Below are 12954 nucleotides of genomic sequence, written 5' to 3'. Positions count from 1 at the left end.
CACATGCACCTGGGGCCGGAAGCTCCCTTAGGCTTCTGTCTTATTGTCCCTGAGCAGGTGCCAGGTGGGCCAGGCTGGGCTGCTCCGGGAAGGGCCCCAGGAGCCGCACATGAGGCCTTGTCAGAGACCAGGGAAAGATTTGGGGGACTTTTTTTCTCCTAAAGGCTGGAGCTCCCATGAGCCAATGTAGAATATGTCTGGTGGTAACAAGAATGACATAGAAAAATAAAGTTGTTGCAGCAGAGAGGGGATTGGACATTCTAGGTGAGGTGAGGGCTATTGATACAGAGTGGCCAAGGAAGACCCCCCAAAAAGTGACATTTGACTAGAAACGTGCCTGTGCGGTAATTAGCAACTTGGAAGTCTGTGGGAGTGGTGTTTGGGCAGGGCACCGAAAGTGCCAAGGCCCTGGGGTAGGAGTGCATCTGGCATGTTCTTCAAGGTTGGAACTGAGTGAGGGGGAGACAGCGGGCCAGGGTGGCCATGTCAGGCCAGCATCCAGCAGAGGCTTAGGGACAAAGAGGGACATGCGACCTCAGGACCGGAAAAGGCCGGCTGGGGGCTGCGCCAGCACAGCAAAGGGGGACCGGTTATTGGTGGGAGGTGGCCACTCAGACCTGGGTGGGGTGGGCTCCCCGCATCTCGGGCTCAGACACCCCCTGAAGGTAGAATCAGGGGTCAGCCATGGTGCAGGGGAAACTGAGGGCCCCAGGTTTGGGTGCTGGGCATGAGCAGTCTGATTTTGGACTGTGAGTGCCAGCGTACAGAGCCACGGGTAGATGTGCCCGCAGGACCGGGTGGCAATGGGCGGTGGGGCCGAGGCCTGGGCCCCAGGACCTCTGCCCCTGAGGCCAGGAGGCGTGTGAACAACCAGGCGAACACAGAAAGGGCACCGTGAACCAGGAGGCCACGATGGCCTGCCGGTGGGGCCCAGAGGCTGACCACTGGTGGTCTTATCCAGACGGCCCTGGTGGGGCGGGGTGAGGCTGGCAGGAGACCTGAGGGAAGCCGAGGGTGGTGGAGACCAAGGGCAGATGTGACTTTTGAGGAACTTTGTGTGGAAAGGAGTGGAGAAATGGGGTGGTGACTTGAGGGCAAGGCAGGACCAGCCTCCCTTTCCCACCAGTGAGAGAGCCTGGGTGCTGAGCTGAGCTCTGGGTTCTCTGAGGAGGGTGCTTGAGCAGGAGTATGGTCCCCAGGGCACCAAGGATATATACAAGGGTATCGGCCAGGAAGACCCTGCAGGGGTGAGGGGAGGGTGACGGGCTGCAGTGGTGGGGATGGCGAGTTCTGGGCCAGCAGGAAAAAGGGTCCGCGGTGGACTGGGGAGGGAGGGGCTTTCCAGGCAGAGAGGGAGCAAGTAGCCTGGGCACAGGATGCAGACGTGGCCGGGTCCCTGGGGACACTACCTGGGGCAGCCAGGAGGTCTGTCCAAGCTCCCCCGCTACAGGTCTTTCCTCGCTCTTGGTCAAAGCACACCGGAGGTGAGCCTTGTGCCCTGAGCCTCCCCAGGTGCGCGAAGCCACCAGCTGGCCTGGCGGAAGGGCCCCCGTTAATACAGGGCTCCTGCAGGTGGTGGATGTGAGGCCCAGGAAGAGTAGCAGTGTGGGAAGGGCATGCAGGTGACAGTGGGGTGAGGACAGGGGCGGTGTGGAAGGGCCAGGACAGAAGTCGTCTGGAAAGTGGGCCCCCCCCTCCACAAGGATGAGGGTGGAGAAGAGACTTTGGGGGTGTGTGATGAGGTGAGGAGACAGAGCTGCTGGGGAAAGACTGTCCTGGGAGCTGCGGGCTCCTCTCCTGGCCAAATAGCTGGGGAATATTCCAGAAGGGCCTAGGAGGGAGGTCCAGAGGGACCCACCCACTAGGTTCTGGCACCTATACCTCTGGGATCCTTCGATGTTTTCCTAGGGATTACTCATCCGGGACCCACCAGGGAGGCTCCTGGGGCTGTTTACTACAGGCCAGCCCTGGCCACAGGCTATTCTGGGAGCTGGAGGCGGGCAGGTCATGGTCTTCACCGGGCACCTGTGTCCAGGCGTCATGGGCTGTGCAGTTTTAACCCTTGTCTGGTGGAGCTGGACGCAACGGGCAGGGGTGGTGGGGTAATGGGCCTGGGCCTGCGGAACTTACACAGGGAGGTACTGTTAGCAGGAGAGACACCCCTGCAGGGGAAGGTGAGTCGAGACCCGTGTCCTCTGTGCTGGGGCAGGGGGACAGGAAGCGTTCGGGGGACAAGGGGGGCCTCTGGCCGATTCGCTCCCCAGCCACATGGCCACAGCCTGAGGGGTCTTTGGAAAAGAGAGCTTCTTTGTTCCAATTTAAAGCAACAGGTCAAGAAAGCAAAAAGGAAGAAATAAAACAATAAACATGAGTTTATTTTTTCCGTTGTGGCTTGCTCAAATACATGATTTATGTTCTATCATACATGGAACAGCCATGAAAACTGGCCATCTGTTGACCGTAGGGAAACTGTCAAGAAATTGCAAAGGCAGATAGGTAATCTGTGTGTGCTCACTGAGTGTGCACACACGCACACGTTCGTACAAAAACATAGGCGTGTGTGACCTGTAATCTGTTCGCCGAACACAACGCAGTTTAATAAGAACAAGGTCTATGCTTTAAAAATGTCTCTACCTGGAAGTCAATATCACAAATAAAAACACTCATAGAGAACTTGGGGGTCACGAAGGAAACCACAAGGGAAATTGCATGCTATTTAAAGATGAGCATAAGTGGGACTAGCACCCGTTAAACCTGCAGGACGCCACCACAGGGGTGGGCGGAGGGAGGCTGGGGCCATGGCCGCGCTCCCAGAACCCCGTAAGGACCAAACGTCCCTGAACTGAACTTTTGGTCCAGGAAGCTCAGAGAAGAGCAGTAGGAAAAAGCCCAAATGCCCAAATGAAGACAAACCAAAGCAAACACAGCCGGGAGCGAGCGGTGCAGGGGGAGGGGAGCGGGGGGTGGCTAAGGAGATGGAAAAGGCCAGTGGGACAGCCCATGAGTTGTGACAGCCAAGCAAGGGACAGAGGGGGGTGCAGGGGAGAGCCCTGGAGCGAGGAGGGACAGAAAGGGGTGCAGGGGAGAGTCCTGGAGCGAGGAGAGACAGAAAAAGGGGGTGCAGGGGAGAGCCCTGGAGCGAGGAGGGACAGAAAGAGGTGCAGGGGAGAGTCCTGGAGCAAGGAGGGACAGAAAGAGGTGCAGGGGAGAGTCCTGGAGCAAGGAGGGACAGAAAGGGGTGCAGGGGAGAGTCCTGGAGCGAGGAGAGACAGAAGAAGGGGGTGCAGGGGAGAGCCCTGGAGCGAGGAGGGACAGAAAGAGGTGCAGGGGAGAGTCCTGGAGCAAGGAGGGACAGAAAGAGGTGCAGGGGAGAGTCCTGGAGTGAGGAGAGACAGAAGAAGGGGGTGCAGGGGAGAGTCCTGGAGCGAGGAGGGACAGAAAGAGGTGCAGGGGAGAGTCCTGGAGTGAGGAGAGACAGAAGAAGGGAGTGCAGGGGAGAGTCCTGGAGCGAGGAGGGACAGAAGAAGGGAGTGCAGGGGAGGGTCGTGGAGCGAGGAGGGACAGAAGGGGGTGCAGGGGAGAGTCCTGGAGCGAGGAGGGACAGAAGAAGGGAGTGCAGGGGAGAGTCCTGGAGCGAGGAGGGACAGAAGAAGGGAGTGCAGGGGAGGGTCGTGGAGCGAGGAGGGACAGAAGGGGGTGCAGGGGAGAGTCCTGGAGCGAGGAGGGCCAGAAAGAGGTGCAGGGGAGAGTCCTGGAGCGAGGAGGGCCAGAAGAAGGGGGTGCAGGGGAGAGTCCTGGAGCGAGGCTCAGGGCTGGGAGTGGGGCGGGCTTGAAAGTCCCCAAAGAGACGGTGTCACGCGATACCAGCCTGATGGCACAAACAAGATAGGCATTTTAAAGCAAAGTTCAAACGAAGCCCTGAACGATGGCTCGAGACCCATCATCATAGGAGAAGTTGAAAGCGGTCAAATATTAATCCCTAAACAAAGAAGGCAGGTCCGTTTTGCCTGACCTTCATCAGACCTTCCAGGAACAGATGTTACGGAAATTGCCCCAAAGTGGCAGGAATGGATGGAGAGTCACTGGTCTTTTCGGGGACTCCTGTACTCTGACGTCCCCCAGATAAGGCCGTACCACCTCCCAACAGCGATTGCTCTGCTCACTTGCAGATGAAGGAGAAAACCCTCTGATCCCCTGTAGGTGCTGAAAATCCACTTCGTAAATTCAACACTTAGTGGTGTTAAAAAATCTCGGCCAACCACGAAGAGCAGGAAATTGCCTCTTTCCAACTGGGGCACCCACGGGAAGCTGCTGCTCCTTCCCACTCACCAGAGGTTTGTTACAAACACTGCTCAGACGAGGAAGAGCTTTGGAAACACACATGCGGCCGTGTCCTCATGGGCTTGGAACTTTCCGGGGCTTCTCCCCCGCCCCCACCATCTTTCTGCACCGGCCCTACTATCCAGATCACTGAGCATATCCCTGGCCCCTGCTCAGTCCCCTCCTACCTCCCTCTGCTCCTTCTCTGCCACCCTCCTGGGCCAGTGTGATTGCCAGGCTCCTGCACCTGGAGACACCAGCTCAGTCCCAGGACCCCCGTCTCCACGCACCCCTGGTCTCCAGTCCCCCAGCCCCATGCACCCTGGTCTCCAGTCCCACTAAATATCATTGGTGCACTGGCACCCCACGTCCACATCTGCAGAACTGATGTCCAACTGGCTCTCTGACCTTGGGTGGCAGGAACATCTCAAACCCAGCATGTCCAAGATCCCGCCCCCGCCACACACACGCCATATTCCTCCTAGTGAAATATTTACCTGGGCCAAAAGATGCTGGAATCATCCTGAACATAAATCTTGCTAACGCAGTTTTCAACACAGGTCCTCACCACCTCCACTGCTTCCTGAAGTTGCCACTGATGGCTGGACCGTTGGGACTGCCTCTTCCCTGCCCTCCTGACCTCCACTGCATGCTGCATTTGGCATCAGAGTGATCGTATTGAGACAAATCGAATAGGTGGGTTTTCTGCTCAAAGCCCTTCATTTGCTCTGCATCCAAAGCACTGGCCGTGGCCTGCAAGGCTGTCAAGAACCTGTCTCCTCCCCACCTCTTTGATTTCTCTTGTACTTCTTTCTCCTCTACTTCCTAGGCAAGCAGGCGTCCACCCCAGGGCCTTTACAGGTGCCATTGAGGGACTATTTGCCCAGACATCTGTGGGCTTCTCCCTCACTTCTTTTAGATCTCCATTTTATTTATTTTATTATTATTATTATTTTTTTAATGTTTATTTATTTCTGAGGCAGAGAGAGACAGAGCATGAGTGGGGGAGGGTCAGAGAGAGAGGGAGACAGAATCAGAAGCAGGCTCCAGGCTCTGAGCTGTCAGCACGGAGCCCGACGCGGGGCTCGAACCCACAGACCATGAGATCATGACCTGAGCCGAAGTCGGACGCTTAACCGGCTGAGCCACCCAGGCACCCCTAGATCTCCATTTTAATGTCAAGTCTTGCCCCCTTGCCTTCACTTGATGCCTCTCACCCTGCTTCCTTGTTCTGCATAGTCTGTCATCACCTGACATCATGTATGTGAGACCTCAGTTTTCATTTCCTTTCTACATATTTAGTCACATCACTTAATTGTCACCCACCTAGGAAGGAGCATGATGAAAAGATTTGCTGTGTGTCTGCCCCCCTGCTCTCAGCCCGGCAGGGCCAGACCTGAGCTTCCCATCACCATCTACACGAGGAAGGAAGCTGGAACTCGATGCTGGTGAAGCGATCTTAAGGGACCTTGACCACACCTTGTGTCTGTACTCTATTATGGAGGAAAGTGAGCTTCTGTGATAAAACGATGCTCTAGAATGTATACAATTTGCCTTGGGGGGAAATAGAGCCAGTGGAGAGCTTCGTGGGGGCAGAAGCAGGGAGCGTGGTCCTAGCCACACAGGCAGGCAGGTGCAGTCCCGTACTCAGTATGTGGGTCTTAAAAAAGTTATTGGAGCATTCCAGGTTACAAGTATAGAACGTGCTCACTGACGGTTGACAAGCTGCCCCCAGCAGAGTAAATTGGTGACGGTGAAGGAAGAAGCAGCCGTAATTCCCAATCGCAGGGCGAAACCAGCGCCGAGGGACCGGTCTGAGACCGTGCCTCCCAGGGAGGCACCGAGTTCGTACGCGGGCCACGGCCCAGGGCTCTTCCCCCGGCTCTGGCGGAGAGCACACATTCGAGGCGCTGGAAGATTCTCACGGTGTATCACCCTCTGGCCGTGGAAAACACACTCAGTGACCGCTCGGCCGCTAGCGGGTAATTCATGGTCACGTGAAGATCCCAGAGTCCACACTGTCAGCCCCTGAAGACGGGAAGGAAGGAGGACGTGGCTGAGGGTCTCTTCGGAGTCTGTTGGGTCCGTGGGTCAGCGGGGCCGGGACCAGGCTGACGTCTGCTCTGGCCAAAGTGGCCCCTGTTGCTAGAGGTTGCCTTGCACGGCCTTCCCTCTGTTGTGCTCTCTTTCCTCTCCCGAGGCCCCGTGTGAACCTCGCCGCCTCGGTGAGTGTCATCCCCCAAGGTGACTCTGCGGGAGGCCGGGACCCCACATGATCCTGTCACCTGGAACCCATCCCAGGAAGACTCTTACAGCCGTGACTGAACTTTGAAGCCCGCAGATCATGATGATTTGAAACGTTTCGAAAAACAGCCGGGGCCTCTGCTCCCTGAGCCCTCAGCAGGACCCTGCAAAGCCAGGACCCGGTGGGAAGGGGCCTCAGGCACTGAGGCCTCCTCCCTTGTCTGGCAGGCAGTTCGTGCCTGGAGACCTGCCGGGAAGGGCCCAGGGACACAGTAGACCCGGCCGCCTCAGGGGTGGGAGAGGGGTCCTAACCCTGCAGGCACAAGGGGCGGGCCCGTACTGGGGCCACATCACCGGTGCTCCAAACGCACACTGCTCCAAACGCAGCCCGGAAGAAGAGAGGGGTGGCGGTGGGCCCAGCGGACAGCCACCCACAGCGGCTCGCACACGGTAAGTCGCCCAAACAGAGCGGGTTTTACTGCCGCTGTTACTTCCTGCAAGAGAGCCGGGGCCCGTGGCTCACACAACTGCCTCCCACAGCTGCATATTCCTTGGGGCGGGAGTTCAAGCCCCACAACAGGGCGGTTGTCCTGTGGGACAACCAGGCCAGCAGGCGAGTGGGGAGTCCTGCAGTGGGCTAAGCCTGGCCCGTCCCTCACTGGCAAAGTGACGCTGAGTGTGTGCAGACGTCTCTCGGGCCTCGGTGGCCCCGCTCTGGAAGGGGACGTTCACGCCTCGCGGTGCGGCAAGGAAGCCATTCACTTGGTGCCTCTCACACGCTGCTGCCGGTGCTCAGACCCCTCCGTTCCCACGCGGCTCAGTCCCTACGCTTAGAGCACCTCTCCGTTGCCTTGGTGGGTCGTTGGGGGCAAGGCCCTGGGCCAGATGAGCCAGGTCCACACCCGGCCATCGCTTGGCTTTCTGAGCCGTGGCTTCTGCCCCGAGCGATGGTGGGCAGGTATACCCCTCCCCCTCCCAGGGCTTTGGGAAGGGTGCTGGAGAGTGGGCTCCACGTGTCCAACGGAGAGCCAGAGCTCTGAGTGGCCGGGGCTTAGCCCTGCGCGTAGCACAGGGGATGCTTTATGAACACAAGCGATTGCTCTGGCTTTCCTGCTTCCTAAATGAAGGCTTTCAGCTGAGTGCAGTCATGTGGGAGCTGTTCGCCTCTAGTAAGCACACACAGAGCCTCGGTGAAGCGCCACCAGGACACCTGCGCCGTGTTCTAGGTCCTGCAGAGGCCTCACAGAAAGCAGAGGGGAGGACACAGAGTTGTAAGAGTCTGGTGGTGTCAGATCCCTGCTGTTCCCCAGGGGTCTGGGGGAAGACGGGACAGAGTAATTGAGTATGTTTTTAATCAGACTGTCTCCTTCCTCTCAACATTGAGGACATCACTCTGATGTCCATGATCGCTTGCTGATCTGAGTGAAGAAGGCCAAACTGGATAGAACTTGCAAGACAGGTTTATCTCCAAGTTGCCAGTGATCATTCCATCTTTTCCTGCGTAGAGGGGAATAATTTTGGAAAGACATTACTTGGAATTAAAAGGCATTTGCCATACGCTATTTTATGCATAATGTAATTTATAGGTTTGCCAATTAGACATGAAAATTCAGATATCAGACAAATAAAGTCTGATATTTGGAGGCAAATGCGAGATTCAAGAGAGAGACGAAATTACAACAAAACATCTTCTTCGGAGCTTTTGAATGCCCAGGTCTGGAGCAAAAGCCCCATGCTGATACCCCAGCAGGTGTGGGGTTGTCCAGTCCTCCCTGGGGAGCAGTGACCCCTGCAGCTGCTTCAGGTGCACTGCAGCCCCCCTCCGCCCCTCCCCTGTCACAGCAATGGCTTCGGGTAACGCAGCCAGTACTGACAGCCTCCTGGCCAAATCACGAAAGTTCCGGGTCTCCTCCAGTTGTTGGGTGCAAGCCCGAGGTGGGCCCTCCTCCTGAGGCTCCCTGTCCTCTGCACACCTCAGGCTCTGTCTGGGGCACGTGATCCGAAGGGGTCCCCCCCCCCCCAGCCCTCGCCAGGGAGGATGCCCACCCTCGTCCAACCCAGACAAAACCTGCTGTTCCCAGCGTTACCGTAGGAACAGATTCAGGACAGGGCTGAGCTCCTCCTCCCTGGTAACTTGGAGATCCCGAAGACAGCTGGCATTCTGCTAGGCCCCTGCCGTGCCGAGGCATCCGATGGCAAAGGGCACTGCACCTGAGCACAGCACTGCCACTTGTCACCCAGGGGACAGGGCCCTGTGCTCCCAGGACTGTCAAGCACATTCTGGATGCTTTACTGCTACTAAGGTTGGGGGGGGGGGGAGCTGCTGGGGGAGGGAGTCAGACTATGAACATGTTAAAAGTCGGGGGGTGTAAAGTTATTGCACATAAATATTCTGCAAACAGCTGCCTAGAATATTCCTTATATTGGAAAGTATGCTTTGAGGTCATTACTCAGGATTTTATAGGCCGTTTCTTGGCTGAGCCCCAGGATGGCTTATGGCTTTGCAAAAAGGCGACGCCACGTTTTATGAATGACAGGTGGCTTTTATCACACCTCTGCATTATCGCTATGGTAATAGGGCTGTGGCGCTGCCCTGCGGCCGGGGGCACCTGAGCGGGTGCAGCGGGCACAGCCTGCAGGTCTGGCCTTGAGTAGGGGTCCCCGGACGACACTGACTGAGGTCCATTTCCCAGTCTGTTTTCCTGCCAGTGGAGTCAGTGCAGCAGAACAGCTGCTGGTGCCCCTGAATCTGGGCACAGCCCTGAGGCACAGCCCTGAGGCGGGCCGGCCTCCGCGGGGATTGGCTGCCACCCCCCCCCCCCAACCCGAGGGCCCCGCACTGAGGTCTTTGTCCTTCCTCCTTCCTCCCCTGCCCAGTGGCCATCTGCATGGACCGAGCTGACCAACCTCCTCTGTCTATCGGGAGGCGAAATCAATTCCTGTTTGTTGAGCTCTTCCAATTCAGGCCTGTGTCTAGTGGTCAAGCCCAAAGAGCCCGTTCTCTCCTGTCACTCCCCTGCTGGCTCCCTGCCCTGAACCTCCCAGACCACCCTCCCCACCCATGGCCGGGTGACCTCTCTTCCCATCACTCTGAGCAGAGCCTGCTCCTGGCTGTCCCCCAGATGGGATCTGACCATGGTCCACGCCGGTGCCCTTAAGGCAATCTTGAGAATGCAGGTGCAGAGACTTGGATGTTCCCAGAGGCCGCAACAATTTAGACATAGATACAGGAAAAGGAAAGTGGAGGTGCAGGGCCAAGGGGTGGAGGCACGCGGGACGCCCACAGTGACTCCACAGCAAGGCTGACGCCTTTGGGTCCAGGTCCCTGTGCTCCAGGGCTGGTTCCCCTCGGCTGCCCACACACCTCACTCTGCCGACGGGCTTGGGGGAAGCCAGGAGTTTTGGAGTCCGGCCTTCCCAGCACGGGCTGCCCAGGGATCTGGAATTGCTCTGCTCTGATTCTGGCCTTGGGTTTGGCCACAGGCCAGCACTGCAGGGCGGCTGAGGCCCAGGTGGCAGCTGGGGGGCATGCATTCCCGACTTCCTGGGAGGTGACCACTGGAACCATGCAGCTTGCAGAAGGGCCCTGGCCTTTGGACTGTGATGTGGCACCACCACTGGGGAGACCCCAGAGGGAGGGGGGCGGCCCTGTGCAGCGGCCCGGCCCGGCCCGGCCCGAGCCCGCACCACGGACCCAATCCTGCTTGATGAACCAGGGACAAAGTCGGTGTTTGGAATCTGGTCGATGCCATTTTAAAAACTTAACAGACTAAAATCAGTGAATGTGAAAGAGGCCGACTGTCCGTCCTGCCTTCTACGCTCTGGCCCCGAGCTCCGCCACCCCTCAGGGTTTCTGTAGGTAAACCGGGCGGTGAGACCCAGGTCCGCAGGAAGGGTTATTGCCACTGTCTGCACCTCCCTGCAGCTCCTGCTTTGCCCGCAGGGCCAGCGCGGTGGGCACGGGCTGGCCCGGCTCCGGGCAGGGTGCCTAAGCAGGGGTCCGAGTCCACTCAGGTGGCTGGAGGTTGGACGTCCGAGATCAAGTCGCCACCCCCCATATTTGACGTCTGGTGAGGACTCACGTCCTGATCACTATACTGCTGTCTTCCCCCTGTGCCCTCACGTGGCCGACAGGACAGAAGGGCTCTCTGGGGTCTCTTCGTTTTTCTTTCTTTTTAAAAAATGTTTATTTATTATTTTTTAAATGTTTATTTTTGAGAGAGAGACATGCATGGGGGTGGGGGCAGAGAGAGGGAGACACAGAATCCGAAGAAGCTCCAGGCTCGGAGCGGTTCTCACAGAGCCCGACGTGGGACCGGAACTCACAAACCACGAGAATCATGGCCCACGGTGGGCTCCGTGCGGACAGCTCGGGGCCTGGAGCCTGCTTTGGATTCTGTGTCTCCCTCTCTCTCTGACCCTCCCCCACTCATGCTCTCACTCTCTCTCTCTCTCTCTCTCTCTTAAAAATGAATAAATGTTTAAAAAAAATTTTTTTTAATTAAGAAACTGAGAACTCACAAAGCCTGTGTTTGCTGAAATCCATTTGGTGCCAAGAGCAGGAAGCCAGCAGGAAACCTCAGAAGGCCCTCACCAGGCTCCGGGGACCCAGGGCCTTTGTTTACTCTGGCCCGTGGCTTGGTGGGCCGTCCACTCACCTTCCTGGTGAGCTCCTATACATGCTTCAAGGGCCTCTTCCCAGTGTCTAGGCATCGTGAGCCTGCCTGATCTTCGCTCGCCTCTCTCTCCTCCTTCTCGGTCCCCCTCCGTCCTCGCTCAGCCGGGCCCTGAGCAGGTCACAGGCTGGGCTCCTCCGTCTTCCACAGCCTGGGGTGCAGCTTGGCACCGGTGTGCTGGGGGAGGGCCCTGGCTGAAGGCAGGAGGCACCACGTGGCCAGAGGCCGAAGGAGGCCAGGCAGTGTGGACCTGGGAGTTAGCATCCAGTGTGCCTAGTGCATGCCTTCTGTGTGTGATGTGGGGTGCCTTCCACTCGGTTATGTCACAGGACACCTCATAGGTGGGTACCCTCACCCCACCTGAGGCGAGGAAACCGAGGACCCCAGAGCCCATGTTGTTCCCTGCGAGGCCGTGCAGAGCGGGCAGGAGGGTAGGCAGAGACCCTCCGTACTTGGAGCCACATCCAGGGCCAGGACGGTGGGCAGCCAGACCCTCTACCGCTGGCCTTCTCAGAGGGGAGAGGACCCAGCCTCAGAGTCTCTGTTGGGAAGATGAGCAGCCACGTAGGGGTCCAGCCCAGCAAATCCCGCCTGCGTCCAGCCTGCCTGCTGAGCTCACACTGGTGCACGTCCCCTCTTCGGGCCCATTGCGTCCGTCCTTGCACCTTCTGTCTGCCTGTCCCTGGGCTGGGGTGCGGGATGCACCATGATTGGAGGGAAGCGCTGTGGCACGGCAGGTGGGCCAGAAGCCCCTGGACAGGAGGGGACCCCAGACCCCGGCCCAACTCTATGGGCCAAAGCCTTGGTTTCCACTCTGGGAACAGGAGCAGGCCACAACCCCTACAAGTGTCATATATGGGTGCACACAGGCACGCTCACACCTGCACCCACAGGCAAATTTGTGGTGTGCACGTGTGCACATTTATGCACGCTCAGACACATGCATGCATAGCACTTTTGCACCTACACGCACACACATAGGTGCACACACAAGGGGATCGTGAAGTACGCAGAAGCTAGGGAAGCAGGACGGCAGGGGACGTCCATGCCAGTGTCCCCATGGCCACAGCAGACAGGTACAATCAGCTATCGTAGGCAGCTCCTGGGACTGGTCCAGAACCCGCACTGGAGTAGCTTGTAAAAGACAAAACATCAAACGTGCCCACCCCGTCTCCAAAACACACCCTTGTGCTCCCTCCGGCCAGGGTGCCTCACCTGCTCTCCTGCATGGATCTGTACCTTCTGGCCGCATCTGCATACCCTTCTCCACACCCTGAGGCTTGCAGCAAAGTCTTTTGACTTGTTTCCCCCTGAATCTGTCCCCATCTCAGCACCTGGAGGTAGAGGTACAACCGTGAGCCCTGAGGACCGTCCTAGAGTTTGCAGAAGGACCTCTACATCCCTGCAGACCTGAGTCCCGCGTGGGGCAGCATCGCAGCTCAGTTCCGGGTGCTGGATGCCAACCTCTCTGAAGACCGCCTGCCTCTCTCTATGGGGTGGGGGCTCCTCTTGTCTGGGAGAAGTGGCAGTGTGTGTGAGGGAGAACGGAAAGAGGCTGGTGTCCTGACGCCCCCCCCCCCCCCGCCCCTGTGCCCGGGTAGGAGGGATGCTGAGGCCCCTTCCAGATGCAAACCTCTCTGGCGTCTTCAAAAGATATGAGGCCTGCAGCAGCCAGATGCTGGGGTCCTGCCACTTCCCTGGCCCTGCCCTACAC

The sequence above is a fragment of the Felis catus genome, chromosome E3, assembly GCF_018350175.1.
Source record: "Felis catus isolate Fca126 chromosome E3, F.catus_Fca126_mat1.0, whole genome shotgun sequence".
Lineage (NCBI taxonomy): Eukaryota > Metazoa > Chordata > Mammalia > Carnivora > Felidae > Felis > Felis catus.
Note: the sequence above shows the minus strand (reverse complement) of the source record.